Here is a 20421-nt window from a genome sequence, read left to right as displayed (position 1 = left end):
TTGAGATTTCAGTGTTGTTGAGGTATTGACACTCGGTGGTTGTCACAAGGCAAGGTGTAAGATATAAGGCTTTTCCTCTTACAAAGTTTGTTCTGATGATAACCGTGTTAGGCATGGTGTTTCCTGAATTTGAGGCTTCTTCTACTGGGTGCTGTTGGCTTTCTGTGTCTGTGGCCATTGTTGCACGATCTTGCTCTCTTTCTCGGTGTCCCTTTCTGGGTCGGGGCATTTTGCTTCAAGGTGCAGAGGTAGCAGGGTAAGTGGTTTTATGTGATGCATTGTGCAAGCATAGTATTGATGTTTCTTTAGTCTTGATGTGCTCGGATACTCTCAGGTTCAGTCCGTCGTTCCTGTTGATGGGTCAAGGTGTGTTTCCTATGGGTGCACTGTCAAGGGTTTTGGGGAAGTGGGCGTTCAGCTGTCGGGTGGTTTAGGACTCAGTTGGGTGAGTAGTGATAGCTCTATGGGTATTGGTAGGGAGTTGGGACTTGGTATCACTGGTGTGGATGATCAATAATGGCAGGTAGTGCTTAACGCTTCAGTTAGGGCTCGGAAGGGCAGGGGGACCCTGTTTCAAAAGGTCTTGGGTGGTTGTTCGAGTAGCTGGTTTCTGGACCGCTTTGTAGCTAGAGGATGGTCTGGATTTTAATGAGTAATAGTTCAGCGCCCAGCTCTGAGGTGACTGGACAATGGGAGGGGCCTGGCTTCAGGTAGTGAATGAGTATAGCTGAATATGGGGTCCTGTATAGTGGAAGAGAGGCCTACGCCCAGCAGAACAATTGAGTACAACACCAAACACTGCTGGAATTGAGAGTCAATTGAGCAATTGAGTACCCTATCAAATGCTATTAGACCTGAGAGTCAGTAGGACAATTGGACAAAATATAAATACCGCTAGATTTGAGAGACTAATGAGTGATTCAGCACAATCCTAAAATCCAGCTAGATTTGAGGGTCCTCTATAGTGGGAGAGAAGCCCATGCCCAACAGAACAATTGAGCGTAATACTAAACTCCACTAGAGTCAATTTAGCAATTGAGTGAAATACCAATCACAGCCAGGATCGAGAATCCTGCACATTGGGAGAGAGGCCCACACCCAACAGAGCAGTTGAATACAATCCTAAACACAGCTAGATTTGAGAGTCAATTGAGCAGTTGGGTACAATCCTAAACACAGCTAGATTTGAGAGTCCTGTATAGTGGGAGAGAGCCCTGTGCCTAACAGAGCAGTTGAATACAATCCTAAACATAGCTAGATTTGAGAGTCAATTGAACAGTTGGGTACAATCCCAAAACACAGCTACATTTGAGAGTCAATTGAACAGCTGGGTACAATCCCAAACACAGCTAGATTTGAGAGTCAATTGAACAGCTAGATGCAATCCTAAACACAGCTAGAATTGAGAGTCAATTGAACAGCTGGGTACAATCCTAAACACAGCTAGATTTGAGAGTCAATTGAACAGTTGGGTACAATCCCAAACACTAGATTTGAGAGTCCTGTATAGTGGGAGAGAGGCCTACGCCTAACAGAGCAGTTGAATACAATCCTAAACACAGCTAGATTTGAGAGTAATGTGTAGTGTGAGAAAGGCCTACGCCTAACAGAGCAGTTGAATACAATCTTAAACACAGCTAGATTTGAGAGTCCTGCACAGGAGAAAGAGGCCTACGCCTAACAGAGCAGTTCAATACAATCCTAAACACAGCTAGATTTGAGAGTCAATTGAACAGTTGGGTACAATCCCAAAAACAGCTAGATTTGAGAGTCAATTGAACTGTTGGGTATAATCCCAAACACTAGATTTGAGACTCCTGTATAGTGGGAGAGATGCCTATGCCTAACAGAGCAGAGCAGTTGAATACAATCCTAAACACAGCTAGATTTGAGAGTCCTGTGTAGTGGGAGAAAGGCCTACGCCTAACAGAGCAGTTGAATTCAATCCTAAAACACAGCTAGATTTGAGAGTCAATTGAACAGTCGGGTACAATCCCAAACACAGCTAGAATTGACAGTGTGGGGCCCGGAGGCAGTGGAAAACAATCACAGTATTTTAGATAGGTTTGCTAAGCGGCTACGCTTCCAGGGTAGAATAATTGCTCTACCTGCCACTTTGGCCACTCCTACCTTACTAGTCCTAGTAGTTGCTGGATGACGGCTGGCCACTGGCTTCCCCTGCTGACACCAGCAGAAATGATCTGGAGCTGCCTCTGTTGGAGCCGCCCTTTGCCTTGGGCCTTTCGCCGCAGAGACTGCACGGGCAGAGGGCTACCCTGGGAGGGTCACTTATGACCTGGTGGAATGGCCTATCAGGGGAGGTGGGAGGGCTAGGAGGTGGGAGGAGCCTGAGGGAAATAAGGAAATGGGTCTGTGGAGGGTCGGGGGGACAGAGGCTGCAAACAGGGGTGGGCAAACTTTCTTTAAAAAATCAGCGGGCTGGAGACAACAATCCCCGGGCCTTTCCACTCACCTGGTCAGGGCTACAAAAGTGGCAAGGCGGCGTACAAACCGCAGGACAAGGCCCAAGCTCTGGCTCACACATGAGGCAGCAGCCAATCAGTGGAGGGGGCGGGCGGGGAGGTGGGAGGAGGCTGAGGGAAATAAGGAAATGGGTCTGTGGAATCAGCAGGTTGGAGACAGTCCCTGGGGCCTTTCCACTCACCTGGTCAGGGCTGCAAAAGTGGCCTACCTTCCCAAGCTCTCTGGGACAAGTACTGAAGTTAAATATTCTCAGCCCACTAGAAAGACTGCAATCCCAGACCGCACACAGATGAATGTTGTAACGGACTTAAGCATAATGGAGTATTTATTTATTTTATTTATTTGAATTTATAAAGCGCATAGCGGCCCTGAGGCATTGTTGCGCTGTTACAGAAGGTTTACTTGTACACGGGTGAGAAAAACATTACTTGGGTGATGAATTGAACATACTGGTATGTTCCTTGGTTACAGTGGAGCACAAGACATGGTTCATAGTATAATCATATTGGTGTGATACTTGTTTACAGTGGAATACAGTACAGTAGAATCTAGTTGAATAGCTTTGTTTTCAGGGCTTTTCTGAAGATAGTGAAGGAGGTTTCATTTCTGAGATGGAGTGGTAGAGTGTTCCAGTTTTTAGGTGTTAACACCGTGAAACTGGCCCCACCAGCTTTGGCTCTTTTGAAAGCAGTGATTGAGAGCTGGTGTGAGTATCGGTCCCGTTTGGGTCTGTTGGCGGACACCTGGTGAATTCGCTCAGATGGATATGGGGGTGTAGACTGCGAGAGGCATCTGTGTGTGATGGTGAGGGTCTTGAACAGAATGCTCTCTTTGATTGGGAGCCAATGGGCGTCTCTTCTGGCTTGGGAGATATGCTCTCTTCTTGGGATACTTAGTGATGCTCTGAGGGCATTATTTTGAGTGATTTGCAGTTTGTTGATGTTTTTAGATGAAGTGCCTAAGAGCAGGACATTGCAATAGTCCATCTTATCCCCGATAGTGGCTCTGGCAATGTTAAGGCAGTTTTTGGACGAGAGGTGAGGTTTTACTGCATTGATTATTTTGGTCTTGAGAGCTGCCGATGATGCAATAGAACTGACCTGCCGCTTCATTGATAGGATGTAGTCGAGGTACACACTCAGAGTTTTTACAGCAGCAGAAACTGTGATTACAGTATTCTCAATACTGAAAGTGCTGTATCGACTGTCTAGTTTGTTCAAAATGTCCTTGGGCCCTACCAGGAGGATTTCTGTTTTATCCCTGTTCAGGCATAGGCCGTTAGCCGCCATCCAGGCCTGGATGATTGCATAGGTTTCCTTGAGGGTGTTAAGATCTTGTTCGTATGAGCCTGATAGAAGGTATGCAGACTCTGTCTCAATTCCAAATGCCTGTGAGATCTCAGAGAGCGTAATCCAACAGACATGTGATGCATCAAGAGTCAAGTCACCAACGGAATTAACAGACTATGACAAGTGAACTGTGGTGAGCAGTCTATCGCCTCACCAGACTACTCTGATCAACCCAGCAAGGTCGCTATTCATCAGACTCTCACAGAGGCTGACTTTATAAAGCTGCCTTCTCCCAGCCTCTCTGCACTTAACATGGTTTTCAGCTTATTTGTTCAACTATACGACAATATCTGGGAAGAGGTGAAGGTCCACACTACATTGCTAAGCTCTACACATATTAAGCTTGAAGATTTAGAAGCTTTTGTGGGGCATATAGCATCCCGAAGTTTAGCACCTATTGTGGAAGAGACATGTCAAAGCAATTTGAGATCTGCAGTTAATGACCCTATAACAATAGATGATTCTGCTGTCAAAGTTGCTTCTACATCTAATTCCATCCCTCCATTAGAGGCAACTATTCTGGGGACAGGTATGGCCTCTCAAAAGGCTGGTCAAAAAGATCATATAATCCAAACAGTAGCCATGGTTCATTCACAGGGTATAGAAGCCCTTGACAGTGTGAGAGGTAGAGGCAAAAAAACTAAATATCGTAAATTGATAAATGACGAAATACCTCTTCTCGTAAATGGTTGCGTAATCTCTCCATTGTTGACTCATTAAAAAAAACACAAATGCAGATTAAAGGTCGACAAAGTCAGCTGAACCCAGTTATAGAAGAAAGTGGTATGGAGCTCCAATTTGCTTTGCCAGCTGGGCACTCAATCCCCTGTACGCCCCAATCCTCGTCTGTAACGAATCCCCCTACTAAATGTTTTGGTACACCTCTATCCAGTGTTAAAAAATCCATTGGTGTAAAAAAAATTTGTTTTAGCCCATTCGGGGTTATCAGCTCAGGTAAATCCTGATGTTCAGGCATCTTTAAAGGTGGATGCTGGTATACAAACGATGTCCAATATTGGTACCTTTAAAGATGCCGTTACCCAGAAGGGATGTTTGTACCAACCCTCTGGTCCCACGTTCCCTGTTATGAAACCTGCCCTTGAGAAAGCACCTCATTTATTTTCCGTGGTGATGAAGAGTCAATGTATGTAAGTGTAATAATGGGCAGAAGAACGCTGCACCAAATATGATCTCAAATTTGGAGGCCGTTTTACAACTGATGGGGTTTGGAATCCGGAGTGTGTTACGAGTGTTTCTAGCAAATTTTGTGAGACCCCCTTGCATTCAAGATTGAGAAATACACCTACTAACCCACATTCGAACCTTGTGCTCACCCCTCTTCAAGGAAGCTACAACTTGAATTTGGGGGGATAAACTGTATGTTCCAATAGGGTGGTACACTGATGTTTCTCCTACCATAACGACTCCCACAGAGCTTTGTATAGCTCCCCCTGAAATATGCTTCTGTGGGAGATCACATCAACATGACTAATTTGAAAACTGTCATGACAGGTAGTCACACTTTGTATAGTTCCCCTGAGCAAGGGAAAAGTACTTCTCGCTGCACAGACTTAAGGGACTCTAATTTCCTTAAACTGTTTCCGAGAATGTCTAGATCCTTACCGAAAGTGAAATTAGATTTCATATGATGCTGGGAACATACATCTGATCTCTAGTTTACTTGGAGATAGTTTTCCCATTTATTTAAATCATACTAATGTCTTGGTGATATTCTCAGAAATTCCCATTTTGAGTGCTCTATCCTCAGCAGATATCAAAAAAGTGGTTTTCCCAAACAAGCAGAATACGACTCAATCACTGCTCCATTTTCAATCTAGACTGGAGATTGACCTGATCCTGTCAGAAAGGATACTCTTACTAATATAGGTTTTTTAATTGCTCAGTGGTCGGAATGTCAACAAATTCCTCACGTCCCATGGTCAAGGGACAATTTATATGTCCCAATCCAAAAGTGCTCAATATAATGCTGATGGGGCTCCTAACCAAGTAAGAACATCAGACTTTAGAGCTCAAGGTCCGGAGAGGTAAAATCCTTTTAGATTTAAGTCAAGACAGGGATATATCTAGGTACGCAGCCTACTATATTGGCAAAGTGGAATTGAATTTACTCTCCTGGAGTTCTAGAGGCAATGTGCATGTGCTGACAAATATTGAAATGATTTCTCTCTTACGCAGTAACAACTGTTTAATTCTCCATAAAACTTGGATAATAGCTATTCCTTCTGTAGACGGTTTTAAGGTATTTTTTCTGCCTGCAAAACCAAGCTGTGGAGGTAGACCCTCAAGTGGCCTCCTTACTGCTCTTCGATGTGATCTTTGCTTAGTTGGTAAACAGATGGAAAGCCTCCCTTATGGATTGCTCGCTGTAGATATTTCGGCATATCGATAACTTCCTTGCATTATTAATCAGTGTTTACTGGCATAAGGGAGTGGGTGTGTTAGAGGCCTTCCTAAGAACTATCAGCAAGCTTGTCTCTGTATGGAAATCCAGAGCTAGTTGTAGACAGGTTTCCTTGGCTGGTGATTTGAATGCCAATTGCACACCATCAAGCCTCAAAGAAAATCTGTGCGACTATTATCCTGACTCTTCAGCCCCTGACTTAAAATCACAAACAGGTTGGCAGTGGAGCTATACCATGACCTCCCTGGGTCTCCATACAATTAACGGGCAGATCGGGTTGGGCATTGATGTTCAACATACTTGGTCTAGAGGTCTTAGTAAATCCACTCTGGATTATAATGTTGCTGGCCAACAGATGTTCGAGCTTTGCTCTGATTTTACGATAAAAGAAAACACATGGAGTGATCATTGCATCCTAAGAGCCAATTTCACATTACCTTTTAAAATTAAAGAGCAGCCCATAATTGGGCCCATTAATTTGAAAGTGACCTCTAATAGAAATTCTGTTCGCTGGTCCCCACAAAATATTGAGAAACTGAGCAACAAATTTAACCAGGTGATGTGTCATACTACTTTGGAGTTGAAACTGGAACCTTTCAATGTGGACAATGTGGAAAATGTTTGGCTTAACCATCAAAGAACTAATGATCACTGCCATAAATAATCCTAACATAAAAAAGCAGAAAATAAATAAGAAACATAACCATGTTTTTCAATTACCAGTTAGCGCTTAAGAAGGCTGATATGAGACGGCTCTGAGAATAATAATGAGCTCTAATACATTTCTTACAATAAAGTTATTTAGCTGCAAAGTTGAACAACTAAAATATCGAAACTTTTGTAAGTTCAGACGATATACGCTCCTACAATGTGATGCAGAAATTATGCTTCAGGTATTAACTAAAAAAGACTTAGGTGCGTTTTGGTCAATGATTAATGGGCAGGAGGGTCAAGTAAACACCTCATATCTAAATGCTGTTGAAGAATCTGTTTGGATGCAGTTTTTCTCAGACTTATATGCCCAAGGCAATGCCATGCAATTTTCTACTGCTAACCAGTCTGATGCTGATATGGCTTCAGAAACAAACATTTTGGCTGACATGAACAAAGTATATGAACTGATAACTCTATGTAAATCGTCAAGAGCTGCCAGTCCAAATGGCCTTACTAATAGCACCCTAAAGAAGGACCCAACCAACTGGGAAAACGCTTTAGCCATTCTCTTTAAGAGTGTTATTGCTTTTAAAACCTTTCCTAAATCATGGCAGACTGCCAGTGTTGTCGCTATCTTTAAAAAGGGTGCAGGATCGGATCTGAAAAATTACAGACCGATCTCACTGTTAGATGTTAACAGTAACATCTTTGTGTCTGTACTGCTTCAACATCTTGAAAGGTGGGCTTCTTCCTCTAATAGGATATCTAAATTCCAGTTGGGCTTTCGCAAGGCACAATCCACAAATCTTAATGGCTTCATCTTAAAGGCTATCCAGGAATCTGCCTGGTCCACTTCTGCTGGCTGCACGTATGTTGCATCTGTTGACTTGCCATCTATTTTTGACCGTGTAGATTGGTCCAGATTGTGTGGAAAGTTGGCAGTCTGGGGTATCCCACATGGCCTATTAAAATGTTTCATTGGGCTTCATGAGAACTGTTCTATTCAATTAGACTGAATGGAGAGGGGGTTATGTCCAGTCGTATCGACACCCCCCTCTGGGTTAAGGCAGGGCTGTATCCTTGTGGCTTGTTTATTCAACCTATATGTATAAAATGTAAATGATTATCTGAGTCCTGCTATGCTCGTGTCTTCAAAGGTGGACGCCATGAAGGTGCCTTGCTTAGCCTACGCAGATGACTTCTTACTGTTCAATAACTCCTGCGTCGGTCTAAAAAGGCTTCTCTCGTCAGCCTTTTCATCTTTTGCAAGTGACAACCGTCTTTTAATCAATTCAAAGAAAATGAAAATTATTGCCCATTGTCCTTAAAAGAAGTAAGAAACGAAGGGCCCATATGTGGTCTTGGGAGAAAACAGTAATTAAATCAGTGTCTAACATGACATATTTGGGTTTTTCTATATCGGCTACCCCAGGCAATTGTAATGTAAGACAATGTCTCCTCCAAAAATCTACTGTTCTGCTTAACCAACTGATAAAGTTAAATCGAAAATGTGTACTTTTGTCTATCATTCCTGGCCTAAAGTTCTATGAAGGGAAAGTAATTCCAAAACTTACATATGGGCTGGAACTTTATTTCCGTGTTGTTCCTGAATGGTGGGATTTGGCAGAGGCTAAGATTTGGCAGAGGATAATGGGGGTACCTAATGCAGTTCCTCTTGTGATCTAGGCCTAATGTCAATCAGAGCACGGGTAGAGTGGAAAGTACTGTCTTCATACAGAAAATTGCTTGTACCTGTTTCCGCTTACTTGTAAGTAGACTTGAATATGTGTATGAATCAAAATCCCAGAGGGAAGTCCATTAATTATACTGCTCAGATTCATGTGTGAAGTGATAATATTTTGCAAAGACTAAACTTGAATACCGGAGACCTGATAGCAAACCTGATAAAGGTCAAAAATTGCCTATATGACAAAGATTGGATTGACATAATAGAGACATTTCATAGCTATCCATCAATGGGTCACCTTCGCAATGAAAACAAGAAAAGAGGACCATTGCTGTCTTATTTGGTAAGATTTCCCGTTAATATGCATAGATACTTTTTCCTTAGATTTCTTTGGAATATTTTACCTACCAATGAAGTTTTTGTAGTAATAATGATATACAGGAAACCTCACGACATCTGATTCTGCACTGTCCAACACTCAACGGTATAAGGATTGTTTTCTCTAGCCATTGATGTACTGAGGAATATCTTTTGCAGAGATGTCTATATGGTGACAATGCTTATGACATTTTAGTTGTAGCAGCCATTTTTAAATCTATTGAATTGAAATTAAGGAATTATTAACCCCCTTATCCTTTTATACGTACGGGAAATATTGTCTCTGACAGTTTATATATTTTTTATGAATTGATAGATAAGAAGATGAAAACATTTTGTGACAATTTAATACTTGTTTTATATTTCCTGTTTTGTTTTGTATTATCTTCAGTTTTGATTCTAGATTTTAATGTTTTAATATGTATATTAATGTTGATTTTATACTGATGACATATGTAATGTGATAAAATGTATAAACTTCTATCTTTTGTGTTGTAAAGGTTTTATAAACCATAAACAATAAAACAATAAGTAGTTTCACGTGGAAGAGTTGATATCACAGCTAGACATTCTTTGACCTTCCTGGAGGTAATTGTCTCCAAACTGAGGTTGTCTGGTCCATTCTGGGTACAGTGGAAATCAGGTTGTCATTCTTTGTACCAAAGATATCACACACTTCAAATATACCTACATCCCCTAAATGTATTAAAGTGTATCAACATTATGTTCCTCCCACCTCTCCCTCCTGTGAAGATGGATTCCTAGAATCTGGCCTGGTGGTCAGATTTTAGGAGGCCACTGTAGGTACTGTGAACAGGGGAACTCTAAAAGGTTAGTCAAAACCCAATCAAGATAGCAATGGGGAGCAGCCAAGGCTATTTCCAGGAGTGGGGTCAGGGCTCCACAAAGAGTCCACACTGTGAGGGGGCATGCCTATGGGCCACGGTGTGAGGACATGTCTGAAGAAAGCTCTTGCCTTGATCTTCTAAATGATCCTTGTTGTTTCAGTGTATGACACTGTGAACTGCCTGCTTCTGCGGCAACATGTAACAGACATCCTGAGGCATTCTGGTGCCCTGGCATTCACCTTTTCTAGACTTATGCCTCCATGACTAGGATAGTGTGCACTGAGATTTGGTGCACAAAATGACTGACAGCACTTACAACAGAGGGTCGTGGCATATGTTGCAGGAAGCGGGGCCCTCCTTTGGGGATTGTAGAGCACTGTGGGATCCAGAGGTGGACCAGCAGCTGCCATATGAGCAGATCCGGTGGCCGAAATGACGGCTCACCCAGGCGAGTTTGGTGGTTAGACTCTATATAAGAATAAACTCTCCACCTCGATGTGGGACACTCTGTATTAGAATAAACTCTCCCCCTTGAAGGAAGAGACTCTGTATCAGAATCTGTTACGCTTACCTGGTATCCACAGGGACGCCACCAAGCCGGGTTACTCGCTGGTATGCTTCTCAGCTTTGCCCTGATGTGGTCTGCGGGGAAGGTTCTGCCTTGTGGAATTAGGCGTGCTCTCCGTCCTGCCTTCTTTGCAGAGGCGCGTTGTCTTTCATGGGCGAGTGCGGTCCAGTAACTTCACTGACACCGACCCGTTTGATATTGTTCAGGTAGGTCTTATTGCTGTTCTTTAGTTTTGTTGCCATCCCCCATGCCTTTCTTTGTTTAAAATGTCTCTTTTTTCTCCCTTAGGTATGCGCAGCATCAGCGCGGCAAACTGGCTTGATTGAGCCCCGCTGGTAAATGATGGCGCATTAAGAGCGCTATGATGCGGTAAGTAAGCGCTATGCACAGCGCTGCAAAGTCTTGCCTTTGCTAACCTGTGCTTTCCTTCCTTGTAGGTCACTGTGTTCTTCAGCGCGAGTGGAATGTCCGGAGTGGTGCCAGCCGAGAGCCGACCAGCCAGGTAAACCTTTTGAGCAGTTCGTAATTTGTAAATGTCTCCACTGCTTTCTTTAATGTTGCCTCTATCTTCCTCTTTCAGGTCGTTCTGTCCGGGAGGCGTGCAGATTCGAGGAAGCTGTTCTCAGTAGCTGCGAGTGTTTAACGATGAAGACTGCAGGTAAGATGCTGCTGCTAATGGTCTTCCTTTTGTCTCCTTGCAGGTTCTGCTTCTCTGAGGTTCGAGGGAATAGCTGGACACGGTGAGTGTCGCGTTGCAAGCTGCAAAGCAACGCGAAGCGTGTTGTCTTGCTCGGGTGTGGTTTAAATAGCCCCAAAAAAATAGTCCAGGTAAAGTAGTCCCTAGGCTACCACACCCAAAACACTATACCGCATAGCTTGGTTCTTAGGGACCAAGCTATGTGGATGCCTCCATGTTGGCTGACAATACAATAAAGTAGTTCCCAAGCACATTGTTTTTCATGGTGTATGAGCCTGGCGCCATAGGCGCCAGGACTGGCCCCATGAGGGCTTTTGAAGAGGATGCCAGGCTCTAGAGGCCAGAGTCCTGACTCCAATGGGTTTGCCAGAGAGGGTTTTGGGCGAGGGTCGTGACAGCACTCGCCCTTAAGGCCCCTCCCATGGTGTTCCTTCTGTCTGGCCCAGGTTTGGTTGGGAAGTTCCGATGGAATTTCCTGATTAGACGTGGTGCGTGGATATTCTCACTGAGCTCCCAGGATCAATCTTGTGGTCCAAATCCTTTCCAACCGACGGGATAATATAGCTTGGTCCTAGAGTATTTAGAGTCCAAGATATATTTGACTTCGAATTCTGGTTCTCCGTCAACAAGTATGGGCTTAGGTGGTGTCCCAATCCGTGTGCTGGGTTGCATTGGTTTCAGGAGGGACACATGGAATACCGGGTGGATGTGTAGATTAGGTGGTAAATCCAGTTTCACGGCTGCTGGGTTGATAATTGCCTTAAGGGTATAGGGCCCTAAGAATCTGGGATGAAAAGTCCGGGTACCCTTGATGGGTACGAATTTAGCGGCTAACCAAACTTTGTCTCCTACCTAATAATCAGGGGCCTTTTTCCAGTGTTGGTCGGCAAATCTCTTTTGTTTTTCTTTGACATGAATAAGGTGTTCTTTTGCCCTTTTGAAAGCCTGAGTAATGGTTGTGTGTAGAGTCTTTACAACTGGCATTTCCAAGCTGGCTGGAAGGTCTAGTTCAGAGGTACGTGGATGTCGGTATAGAAGAGTGTTTGTCCTGTGCTTGAATGCAAAGAATTGTTATATGCATATTCGGCTATCCATAGTAGGTGTTACCAATAGCTTTGATCGTGGTGCAGCATGCACCGTAAATATTGCTCAAGTGTCTGATTGGTTCTCTCGGTTTGGCCGTCCGTTTGGGGATGGTGACTGGTAGATAGCCGAATGTCGATCTGCGCCATTGCACAACATTTTTTCCAGAAGTTTGAAACAAATTGGCTGCCTCGATCAGAGACCAGAACCGAAGGGAAGCCATGTAGCTCACCACGCCCTCCAGGAACACTTTTGCTAAAGTGGCTGCGTCTGGGAGGCCTTTGAGAGGAATAAAATGGGCCATCTTTGAGAATAAGTCCCCAACTACAAGGATGGTGTTGAACCCTTGGCTTGGAGGTAGATCAGTGATGAATTCAAGGGAAACAGTGTGCCATGGAACCGCAGGAATGTCCAATGGTTGTAGGAGACCAGATGGTTTTTGTTTCTGTGATTTATTTTGTGCGCAAACACCGCAGGACTGAATATACTGAATGTTGTCCTTACGCCAGGTAGGCCACCAAAAGTTCTCTTTCACCTTAGCTAGGGTTTTGGCGATCCCAGGATGCCCTTCGATCAGTGAATCGTGATAGTTTGAAATAATATGCTGTTGTAATTCCTTCTTGGGTACATATAGGCGATCCCTAAAAAAGGGTAGATGGTCCTTGATGGTATATTGTTCTCATTGAGTTTGCCATGTGAGGTAGGCATCAGGATTCATTGTCCGTTGGATTTCTTTTCGTAGTTCTGCTTGTGTTAAGGCTGTCGTGAACCCAGGAGTTTGTCTTCAGGTATAATAGGTACTGGGTCTGGAGTTGTATATATTATTTCATCTATGCCCATGCGAGATAAGGCATCTGCCTTTCCGTTTCTGACTCCTGGTCGAAATATGATTACATAATCATATTCAGCGAAGAAAAGGGCCCACCGTAATTGTCGCGAGGACTGGGCCTTGGCTGTTTTGAGATATTGCAGGTTTCGGTGGTCTGTGATGACTGTAATGGTGTGTCTGGCCCCCAGAAGGTAGTGCCTCCAGGCTTTAAAGGTGGATTTGATAGCCAGGAGTTCCTTGTCCGTGATGGCATAATTAATCTCTGGAGGTGAGAACTTTTTCGACCAGAAGGCCACAGGATGTAGCTGGCCGGTTTCCGGGTCTCTCTCTGAAAGCACAGCCCCCATTGCGAGATTGGACGCATCAGTGTCAACGACATAAGGGAGGTCTGGACAAGGATGTCGTAGGATTGGAGCGGAGGTAAACCTTCGTTTAAGTTCCTGAAAGGCTTCTTCTGCTTCTTCGGTCCAAGCAAACTTTTTATTGTTTTTTCGTAATAGTACTGTGATTGGGTGAACAAACTGAGAGAAGTCTGGGACGAACCGGCGGTAGAAGTTCGCAAAGCCCAGCATGCTTTGTACCCCTTTCAGAGACGTCGGTGTAGGCCATTTCAGAATGGCATCTACCTTGTGCATGTACATTCTGATTCCTCCTGGAGTAAGAATAAAACCAAGAAATTCTACTTCGGTGACGTGAAAAAAGCATTTTTCAAGCTTTGCAAACAAGTGATGTTGACGGAGCTTGGTGAGGACTGAACAAACGTGCCTGACATGATCTTGTTCCGAGGCTGAGTATACTAAGATGTCGACTATGTACACTAAGGCGCACAGATCAATTAACTCCCTTAAGATGTCATTCATAAAATATTGGAATGCCGCAGGAGCGTTGCATAACCCGAAGGGCATGACTTGATATTCAAACAAGCTGTACTTAGTACAGAAGGCGGTTTTCCATTCATCTCCTTTTCTGACTCGGACCAGGTGGTACGCTCCTTGAAGGTCCAATTTGGTATAAATCTGGGCATCTTTAACTTGGTCTAACATCTCAGGGATAAGTGGCAAGGGGTAGCGGTTCTTCATGGTAATCTGGTCCAATGCGCAGTAGTCAATACAGGTTCTCAGGTCTCCTTCCTTTTTCGGAACGAAGAACAAAGGACTGGCTGCAGGGGACTTCGAAGGACGGATAAATCCGTTTGCAAGGTACTGGTCTAAATAGGATTTCAAATGAAGGTTTTCTGGTTCTGTAAAAGTGTAGATCCTGCCACAAGGGATTTGTGCACCGGGAACAAGGTGAATCTGACAGTCATAGGGCCTGTGTGGCGGCAATGTATTGGCTTGGTCCTTTCGGAAAACATCCTGGAAATCATGGTATTCACTTGGCAAGGTATTAGTTGCTCCCAGGGTTGATACTGTCGCTCCGGGAGTCATGGGGATACAGATGTCGGGTTTCTCCTCTTGGTAATAGCAGGCAGGTGAGCAGTCACTGGGGAAGGTTAATTTTCATGCCCACCAGTCTATCAAAGGGTTGTGAGCAACCAACCATAGCATCCCTAGTATTAGCCTGAACTGAGGTGCCTTGATGAGATCAAATGAAATAGACTCCCGTTGTCCGTCCTGGCACAGCAAGGTTACCCGTGCTGTGCACTGGGTAACTGGTCCGGAAGCGATTTCTGTCCCATCCACGGTGGTTACCTTGTCCATAGTTGGCTTAGAACACAAAGGAAGCCCTATCTCTGCTGCCAGTTCTTGATCAATATAATTTCCAACTGCTCCGCTATCGATGTATGCTTCAACGGCATGCATTCTTGACGACTGTTGGTGGTTAATTAAGATCACTGGTATTGCAAAGTGTGAAGTCAGCAACTCTTTCTTCTCACTCGACAAACTGACCTCTACGTTTGTCGAGCTTGGTAGTTTTCCGATTCCTTAGCTTCATCCTTCTCTGTGGCCCTGACTGTTCTTCTTGGGGGTTTTACTGGACAATTCTTCAGGAAATGTCCTGGTTTCCCACAATACAAACAAAGCTGTTGTTATCTTCTTTTTTACCGCTCTTGTTTTGTTGATGCAGGCCATATCCCTCCAATCTGCATGGGTTCTACAGCATTTTCAGATACATGGGGTCTGTTTTCCCTTGGTCAAACATACACAGTCCGAGGGTCCGTCTTAGACTGGTCTGCCTTTCTTTCCTGCAACCGGTAGTCTAGCTGCACGACCAGATTTATGAATTCTGCACAGTCTCTGGGTGGATCAACCACCTGGGCTAAGACGTCCTTTAATTCACCTCGTAAGCCTCAATGGAATAACGTGGTTCTTTTGTTTTCTGGCCACCTAGCTTCGGCAACCAGTCTGTTGAAGGTAGCAATGTACAGCGATTCCACTGTCGGAGGGACAAGAGTTAATTGTCTGCTGCTTGTTCCTGGGTATGGCGAGCAAAAAGTTTTTTCCATTTCTCTCTGGAACCCCCCAAAGTCATGTAATAGAGGATCGTCATGGGTTACCAACGGCACCGACCAATCTGCTGCACTCCCACTCAGGTATGATAAGACAAAAGCTACCCGAGCTGGGTCGTTTGGAAATGCTCCAAGCCTACAAAGAAAATGAAGGCAGCACTGATTGATGAATGCTGCATACCTCCGTGGGTCGCCTGAGAACCTTTCTGGTGGTGCCAGGGGCACTGTTCCAGGTAACGTGATCTGTACCGGAGTGCGTGGTGTGGCAGGGTTTTGCACCGTTGTATTGCTTCCAGGTAGAGGCATCTGTCCTGCCTGTGATTGCAAGTATTGCCTGCTAATCTCTTCAGTGCGTTCTTTGGTCACTATTAGGTCTCTCCGGAGGGCATTAGTCTCTTGTCAGGCAGATTGAACCTCAGACCAAAGCTCTCGTAGTAATTGGGCCAATTGAAGGTGGATTTGTTATGGTAGGCTTTGCGTTCTGTTACACTCACCTGGTATCCACAGGGACACCACCCAGCCGGGTTACTCGCTGGTATGCTTCTCAGCTTTGCCCTGATGTTGTCTGCGGGGAAGGTTCTGCCTTGTGGTAGAATTAGGTGTGCTCTCCGTCCTGCCTTCTTTGCAGGGGTGCGTTGTCTTTCATGGGCGAGTGCGGTCCAGTTACTTCAATGACACCGGCCCTTTGGATATTGTTCAGGTAGGTCTTATTGCTGTTCTTTGGTTTTGTTGCTATCCTGCATGCCTTTCTTTGTTTAATATGTCTCTTTTTTCTCCCTTAGGTATGCAGAGCTTCAGCGTGGCAAACTGGCTTGGTTGAGCCCCGCTGGTAAATAAGGGCACATTAAGAGCGCTATGATGCGGTAAGTAAGTGCTGTGCGCAGTGCTGCAAAGTCTTGCCTTTGCTAACCTGTGTTTTCCTTCCTTGTAGGTCGCGGTGTTCTTCAGCACAAGTGGAATGTCTGGAGTGGTGCCAGCTGAGAGGCGAGCAGCCAGGTAAGCCTTTTGAGCAGTTCGTAATTTGTAAAAGTCTCTACTGCTTTCTTTAATGTTGACTCTATCTTCCTCTTTCAGGTTGTTCTGTCCGGGAGGCGTGCAGATTCGAGGAAGCTGTTCTCAGTAGCTGCGAGTGTTTAAAGATGAAGACTGCAGGTAAGATGCTGCTGCTAATGATGTTCCTTTGTTTCCTTGCAGGTTCTGCTTCTCCGAGGTTCGAGGGAATAGCTGGACACAGTGGGCGTCACGTTGCAAGCTGCAAAGTAACGCAAAGCGTGTTGTCTTGCTCGGGTGTGGTTTAAATAGCCCCCACAAAATAGTCCAGGTAAAGTAGTCCCTAGGCTACCACACCCAAAACACGAGACCGCATAGCTTGGTTCATAGGAACCAAGCTATGTGGATGCCTCCATGTTGGCTGACAATACAATAAAGTAATTCCCAAGCACATTGCTTTTCATGGTGTATGAGCCTGGCGCCATAGGCGCCAGGTCTGGCCCCATGAGGGCTTTTGAAGAGGATGCCAGGCTCTAGATGCCCGAGTCCTGACTCCACCTGGCCAATGGGTTTGCCAGAGGGGGTTTTGGTCGAGGGTCTCAACAGAATCACCTCTACCCTTTAAGGGGAGACACAGCATCACAATAAGCTTCCCCCCTTGAAGAGGAGACACTGTATCAGAATAACAGTGAAGTGAAAAATTGATTCCCGGAGCCTTGCGCCAAGTTTATATAGCTTGTCAAATGTTTATTTATCACAAGTAACTAGCTGCCCTTTCTGATGAAACGTGTTTCGGCTGGTTTTCCTTCCTCAAATCAGGGCAAATTGTCATTCTTCCATAATTAGTTGCAGACTGGACTTCACCAAGCTGCTGTCATGGGTTCAATCCCAGTGTGACGTATTAACTGGAACAATTCTGCACTTAAGGGAATAGCACTTGTTATGGGCAGATGGGAGATACACAGATGGATTACTGCCTGATGCCTGACTGCAGGGGCTGTGGTGCGCTCATGTGAGGAATACGACAATCCATACAAGTAGGGTGCACTCACCTGGGCTTTTATCAAATTTTTGATATATGAAAATGAATGATGGGAGACCAATCTGAAATGGACCTTCCAGCCGTTTAAGATGAAATAGCAATACCCTTGAGATAGATGGGGATGCAGAATTTTATTCAAACATAAATATTCAAAACAACACAGGTAGTTGTCAAAAGGATAACTGTTTTAATATCAATAAACTAAAACAGGGAGTACAACAGACATCATCAGACATCTCTCATTACAATCTCAAAGCAATTCATAAAAAATCACACTTTTATAGTAAATTTTCATCATTAATGACATTAACCTGCGTATCACTAACATCATTCTGCGTGGCAAATCTTAAAAACCTATGGGTGAATGTGATAGGGTCTAAACGCATCATCTGGGTATACGATCCATACTCATTTGGTAGTGAAATAAAGGGATAGGCTCCTTAACATTGGGTGGGGGAACTAAGCCCTTCCCTGAAATATATCACTATGAACGTCACTAAATATACAACGTTTAATTGGCTACACAACTATAGGACCTGTGATCATGTGGTCCCCTATCATTGGTTACTTTCTAAGCTCCGTCAGTACCCTCCCAACCTATGTCTAGCAGCACGCAGGCTTAGCATCCAGGTGCAGATAAACTAGTCTTAACCATAGCTTCCCACCAATTAGCATGACCATTCATCATCACCTCAGTGGTCTGCTGTCAATTAGGGCTTTGAACTTGTCCTTAAAAATGTTTCTTGCTACTGAAGAATTCAGGGGAGTGAAGGTACACTCTGCCCTCGTGCGTAGGTGTGACCATCATGCTCGTCCAACTTCTCCTCCCCATGTGACTAGAGACCACGACATTGAGCTTTCAGTGTATTAAAATGCTATTTTCCAATAGACCTCTGACATCTTCTTGTTCTTGCCCATACCTTCTGAACAGGAAACTTCGGTCTTTCTCACAATTTGTATCCAATATCAGTTCACCCCAGTCTGATAAGGCTGTGGCTTCTTTTCTCATCCAACCTCGCCTTTCTGAGTTTTTGCCTTTACTTCACTTGCTTTTCTGACTGCGGCAAAATCAAAAATCGACCTTCCTTCTTTTGCTCAGCACTGCTATCGTACATAGTGGGAACATTCATCTTCTACTGACTCTACTATATATAAATGTGCACGTTGACGCATGCCGCACTGAATTTACTATGAAGCTAGCCTCAAGAATACTTCATCTGCTTGCGTTTCTTTGCATATTTACACGTGTAAAATTCCTTGATATCTTCATCATTTTTGTAGCCTACATGTCTTCATATTGATCCCGGGATGTCATTAATTTCGATACTTTCTTGATGCCTTATAGAATTGTCTACATACTCTGGTTTCTGCATCTATTCTCTATATATACGTCAGCTTTACATTCATATGACTTAATTATTTCTCTTTGTTTCTTCAATTTGTCCTACTTTCTTCCAGACTATCACTTGGACAGCCATCATACGTGGGTATAGTTTTCTCAATCTGAACCTTGCTTCCCAGATTCTCCTTGGTATGTGTAGTTCAAAGGGTAGTGTAGGTGTAGGTGTGTCGCATTCTGGTGTCCTGGTGTGTAATATGGGTAAAGTAATTGAGGTGGGGGTACTTAACTCCTTCTCTACACTCCCGCCTCTGGGAAATTCATCAACCACTCTCCCATCTTTCTTCACATCTAAACATCCTTGGCTGAAGAAAAGTTTCTTTGCAATCCATATCTTTATGACTCCTTTTGGGCATCCAGCTGATTTCAAATGTTCATCCTTGCTCCACGTCATGAGCATGCACTGCCACTTAGACTACAATAGATCCATCTTCCCACATACTCCTTATGGTTCTTTGGATACAGAAACTTCGATCCCTCAGGTGCATGGATACTGGCCTTCACAAAGTCTCTGATCTCTTCATCTGTTAGATCTCTGGCCTTCCCATCCTGATTCAAAATCGATCATGATCTTCATTCGTATGGCTTTCTCTGCTGTCTTCTTACTCTGTGTGATTATTATCTTGATCACACAGAATCCTAACAACACTAGCACGATCAGGCCTCCAAGGAACTTTAACATGACTGCTGTCCATTGTAAAAACCCAGGAAAACAGTGATCAAAACCAGCTGTCATCAGCAATGTCTTCTACTTCATCTATCGTCTGGACATGTAGCTTTGTTAGGATTTCTATGGCCTCAGTCAAAGTGCCATTCTCATCTTCATGAGAAGGTATGAATGTGCAACATGATTCTCTGATTTTTGCCCAAACACCTCCATCCATCGCTGTGATCATATCCAAGACGTATCTGTTCTGAAGAGTCATCAGGTGTATGACTCTCATCTCTTCCCTGATAGCATTGAATCCCTTTATGGTTGTGTTGATCGTCTGCAGCAATTCCCATCTGGTTATCTATAACCATTTATTATTTGCTCCAATCTGAATTCTCGGCATGAAAATTAACATGAATACGATGACGTCTGGCTAAATAATCTGTGTTCATATGGGATGTAGTCAAAGGCGTCTATCGATTTGGCAAAAAAATAATTCTCTCTCTTCATTCGATGAACCAGTTCCACAGATCTTTTCTTTCTTAGATGATCATCTGCTTCAGGAAACTGTCAATATTTAGGTCACTTTTAGGAATCACCAATGATTGAACATGAACATTCACCAGTGTGCATATTCCTCCCCAGTCTTTGGGCAATCTCATTTATGCTTTTGATCCGCAAGCCCACTGCTGTTCCAAGATTCATCTTTGGTGCATCAAAGATCCGGCTGCAGTTCCCATTCTCTCTGACTTTTCTTGTGCCACTATTTCTGATACACAGACCACAATATATGCCTTGGCCCCAGATGGATAAGGATCATTTTAGGTGTAAACTTCTGAGTTTAACTTCAGGCGCTGGGAAATGGATACATGAATTAGAAAAAATGACAG

The sequence above is a fragment of the Ambystoma mexicanum genome, chromosome 11 (assembly GCF_040938575.1).
Source record: "Ambystoma mexicanum isolate Mex_15411 chromosome 11, UKY_AmexF1_1, whole genome shotgun sequence".
Taxonomy (NCBI): Eukaryota; Metazoa; Chordata; class Amphibia; order Caudata; family Ambystomatidae; genus Ambystoma; species Ambystoma mexicanum.
The sequence above is the reverse complement of the archived record's forward strand: the minus strand, read 5'-3'. Positions refer to the sequence as shown.